The 5,000-nt window shown below is 40.8% G+C and overlaps 1 protein-coding gene across 9 annotated transcripts in view; it reads right to left on the minus strand.

The window, feature by feature from the left end:
* The window catches only part of LOC123503082 (rap guanine nucleotide exchange factor 4-like), a 261,095-nt gene that overhangs the window by 64,528 nt on the left and 191,567 nt on the right, over positions 1-5,000 (minus strand). Inside the window, exons 1-2 of one of the 9 annotated variants that reach the window (XM_045252498.1) lie at positions 2,961-3,090; positions 1-397 (exon numbers count right to left, since the gene is read on the minus strand). The exon at positions 1-397 is cut by the window's left edge and continues 386 nt beyond it. The exons of 5 other annotated variants lie outside the window; for them this stretch is intronic. The gene's annotated coding sequence lies outside the window, so the exon portion shown is untranslated. Of the gene's footprint in view, positions 398-2,832; positions 3,091-5,000 lie in introns of those variants that run through there. 3 more of the 9 variants (XM_045252497.1, XM_045252499.1, XM_045252500.1) reach the window with 3 other exon arrangements.

Genomic DNA, 5,000 nt, shown 5'->3' on the forward strand with positions numbered 1-5,000 from the left:
TCAGCGAAAAGTCTACAGGCTCGGAGGTATAATCTTTGTGTATTTTCACTTTGTACTATTTCCTTTTGGCATTAGCGAAACACCGGTAATGTTTCGAAGCATGACCTTTAATTCCCACGTAGATCACTTCATGATAAGCAAGCAGGAACAGCGAAAAGCGAAGGAAAGTTTTCACCAGACACTCATTACTACGAATACCAAATTAAACACACAGGAACAATTTCTTTCAAACCACCTATGCACCTTTTCGAAACATATGGTAGGTAGATTCGCTATACAAATAACTGTGGTCTTGAAATTATGTTTGGGGTACAATAGTCCTTTTCCTCACGTAGCTACACTTTTCCGATGTGTGTATTTGGGCTGACGATGAGCTAATTTCAATCATCTGTTAAATCTGTCACGAAAAATGATATCACGATGAGCACTTCGCAAATAATACCGTGATAATAATTGGCAGGTGTATTGAGTCCTCCAATGGCGTAATGTTTCTTTCCTCTCTCTCTCTCTCTCTCTGGCTGATAATATGACGCAACGCACATGTGAACTAAGGGGCGGGAACGAGGGAGGCAGAGAGGAGGGAGGAGCAGTCTGGCAAACATGAAACACACACACACACACACACACACACACACACACACACACACAGTTTTAATCCACCTTTTGTTCTGTACTAAGTCTGATATTTTTCGTCTCCCAAGATATATTACAAGGCTTCTTTCTCTCTCTCTCTCTCTCTCTCTCTCTCTCTCTCTCTCTCTCTCTCTCTCTCTCTCTCTCTCTCTCTCTCTCTCTCGAATTGCTCCTCTATTGTCCACTATACACATCCATTTGTCAATTACCGTGAACTACTCTCTCTCTCTCTCTCTCAGAAAAGAATATATTCACACACATTTATACACTAAAAGATATGGAGGAGGTGAAGCAGGAGGAGGAGGAGGAGGAGGAGGAGGAGGAGGAGGAGGAGGAGGAAGATATTGAGGAAAATGAAGTAGAATTATTGAAGAGCAACTGATTATTATTGTTGCTATTATTGTTGTTATTGAAAGATTTGTAGTAGTAGTAGTAGTAGTAGTCGTAGTAGAGGTAGTAGTGATGGTGGTGGTGGTGGTGGTGGTGATGGTGGTGGTGGCGGTGGCGGTGGCAGCAGAAGTTGTTATTCTTGTTTTCGTCGGTGGTGCTGTTACTACTACCACTACTAACTATTATTACTACTACTGCTGCTGCTACTGTTACTGCTACTACTACAGCTACTACTACTACTACAATTACTACTGCTATTAATACTAACCCTGCTGCTGTTGTTACTGCTACTACTACTGCTACTACAACTACTACTACTATTACTACTACTACTACAACTGCTACTACAGCCACTACTACTACTACTACTACTGCTACTACTATGATTTCAACTATAATTATCAACATTGCTGACTGGGAAAATATCGCTAATCCACAAACATTTCACTAATGAGAGAGAGAGAGAGAGAGAGAGAGAGAGAGAGAGAGAGAGAGAGAGAGAGAGAGAGAGAGAGTTATATTTCAATGATTAATCAGAGAACTCTTTTTTTTATCTTTTTTTTCTTCTCAACAGCACGATAATTGAAGTCTCATAATACACCAGATTACTCTCTCTCTCTCTCTCTCTCTCTCTCTCTCTCTCTCTCTCTCTCTCTCTCTCTCTCTCATTATAAATTTCAAAGGTGGTTTGCTGAGATAAACTATTCTTTGTCTAATTATCTCATGTTTACTCAATATTGTTACCGCCTTCAATTGCCTTCAAGAGAGAGAGAGAGAGAGAGAGAGAGAGAGAGAGAGAGAGAGAGAGAGAGAGAGAGAGAGAGAGAGAGAATGTGTGTGTGTGTGTGTGTGTGTGTGTTCAGAAAGCATTTAGTTATTTGAATAATATAAATGCTAATTCAAATGACCCGTTCGCGCTTCATTTAAATAGCAAAGTTCAAAGGAAGATTATGAAGATAATAATAATAATAATAATAATAATAATAATAATAATAATAATAATAATAATAATAAAACGATAATAATAATAATAACAATAATAATAATAATAATAATAATAATAATAATAATAATAATAATGATAATGATAATAATAATAACAATGACAATACTAATAGTAAAAATAATGATAATGATAATAATGGTAATGATAAAAATGATAATAATAATAATAATAATAATAATAATAAATAAATCTGTCTTTATATATCACAACAGTATCAAACAAACTATAATATTATGTATTTTAACTATCATTATTATCATTGCTATTTCTTTTTCCTTTCTACTTTTTTCGTATCTGTTTTTGAAATGCACAGACGAGGAAGAGAAAAGCGAAAAGGAAAAGAAATAAGAAAATAGAAGGAAAATAGAGAAAGCGGGATGGAGGGAGAGAAAGAGAGAGGAAGAGAGGAAGAGTGGAGGTAAATATGGGAGATTGAATAAAGTGAATAAAAGGGAACTGAGAGAGGAAGAGCAAACAAGTAAGGGAAGAGAAGAAAGAGAAGAACGAAAGAACAATATACAACACACACACACACACACACACACACACACACACACACACACACACACACACACACACACACATACACAAACACACACATAACATTTTTTTTCACTATTACCGAACACAGTCACTTCACAGTCACAGGTCAGGAGTCAGGAGGTGGCACGTCTTTGCAAGCAACTGACGAGGAGGAGGAGAAGGAGGCGGAGCAGAACATATCACGAAAACCTCACATTAACCACTTAAACACAGCACTTAACACTTCCTCAAACTAGACTCACACCCTGTCACTTTCTCACCACAAAAAACACGATCTCTTAATCTCCTCTTTCACTGTCATGGCACCAGACTGGCACTCCGCCCCATGAGGCACTGATAGCAACACCCGCGTGCACTGGGAGTCACGTGTGGCCCTGCTGTGGGTGACCTGACGGGATGACAGGGCGAGGAGGGTGAAGAGTGCCGGCCCGCTAGTCTCCAGCCGGCGTGAGGCAAGAGAGTAGTGGCGGGTGGAGGGCTCAGGGCGAAGCGAAAACCAAGCCAGCAACTCCACGCCGCCGCTCACTGGCTGCCAGAAACCACTTGAAGGGTGCCTCTCTCTCTCTCTCTCTCTCTCTTTAGGACCACCTTGGTTCTCATATTCGTCTTCGTCTTCATACTTCTCCTTCTCTTCCTTCTGATTCGACCTCTAGTTTTCCTCATCTAGCTGTCACTTTTCTGTATTTTCATTCTCTCTCTCTCTCTCTCTCTCTCTCTCTCTCTCTCTCTCTCTCTCTCTCTCTGTGTGTGTGTGTGTGTGTGTGTGTGTGTTATGCAATTATATTTAACAAGAAAAACAAGAAAAATAACAATAACAATAATAATAATAATAATAATAATAATAATAATAATAATAATAATAATAATAATAATAATAATAATAATAATAACAATGATAATAATAATAATAATGATAATAACAAAAATAATAATCACAATCACGATAATGATAATGATGATGACAATAATAATAAATATTTACACAAATAATGTAATAGAATGACCGAGAGAGAGAGAGAGAGAGAGAGAGAGAGAGAGAGAGAGAGAGAGAGAGCGAGCCCTTACCTGTATAGCGTAGTGGATAACAGTGTTATGGTGGTGGTGGTGGGGAACATTGTACACCCACACACACATACACACACACACACTTCCCCTCCTTTCTCCCCCTCTTCCCCCTTTTTTCCTCCCTTCCCCCGCACACCCGATTCCTCACCCCTCCCTTCCTCTCCCTCTCCTATCCCTGGCCTCCCCATATATCACCCCTGACGCGTCCACTTCCATTCCCTTCTTCTCCCCTTCCCTTCCCTTCCCTTCCCTTCCCTTCCCTTCCCTTGTCATCTACACAGACATACTAATCCAGTAGTATTATTCTTCCTTGCCTTGCTTCTTTCCTTCCCTTTATTTCCTCTTTCCACGTTTTCCCTCAGTATACTAACGCCCACTGCCTCTGCTCCCCTCTTCCTCTCCTCTCTCCTCCCCTCTCCTCTCTCCTCCTCCTCTCTCCCCCCACGGCGCTTGGTACTGATCCCTCCAAGGTCACACTGCCTCGTTTGGGTCACGTTACTGTGTGTGTGTGTGTGTGTGTGTGTGTGTGTGTGTGTGTGTGTGTGTGTGTGTAGGAGTTAATTTGCTTGGCTTATGCTTGTTATTCCTTCTACTATAATCACTGGTTCTTCTCTAGTTTGATTTGTCCTTGATTTTGAAAGTAATAGTTATAAGCTTCCTTTCAAATCACTCACGCCAGCGCTACTTCAGTATAGCATTATCTGATTATCATTTTATAGGGGTAAACTTTATTTATTTATCTATTTTATTTTTTTTTGTCTTGACATTTTCAGAACGTTTCTTTCTGGCGAATAATGACATTTTTCTACCATGGTAAGCCGAGCCACAGGTGTTCCTAAGCCTCTATGCAAACTCCCTCGCTCTTCCTTACGTCACGTTGGGTTCTTGTTCCGTGGAAGGGAGGCAGGGGATTAGGGGAGGGCGTAGGGAGATGGGGAGAGTGTGGTGAGAGGATGGAGTAGGGGTGGGGGACTGTGTAGGTGTGGATGGGGGTGTGGGTGGATTAAATTCATTCCTCCCTCCGCAGGCTCGTCTCTGCCTCTCAACCTGGATATAATGCGACTTCATTTCGTATTTCAGGGTGCCTTCTCGTGTTCATCTTTCCCTCCAGATCTCTCTCTCTCTCTCTCTCTCTCTCTCTCTCTCTCTCTCTCTCTCTCTCTCTCTCTCTCTCTCTCTCTCTCTCTCTCTCTCTCTCTCTCTCTCTCTCTCTCTCTCTCTCTCTCTCTCTCTCTCATAAGGTCTGCATAGTTACAATAAACAGCAGTAGCAACAAATATCAAATATAGAGACATTATATATTTACACACACACACACACACACACACACTCTCTCTCTCTCTCTCTCTCTCTCTCTCTCTCT

The sequence above is a fragment of the Portunus trituberculatus genome, chromosome 13 (genome assembly GCF_017591435.1).
Source record: "Portunus trituberculatus isolate SZX2019 chromosome 13, ASM1759143v1, whole genome shotgun sequence".
Taxonomy (NCBI): Eukaryota; Metazoa; Arthropoda; class Malacostraca; order Decapoda; family Portunidae; genus Portunus; species Portunus trituberculatus.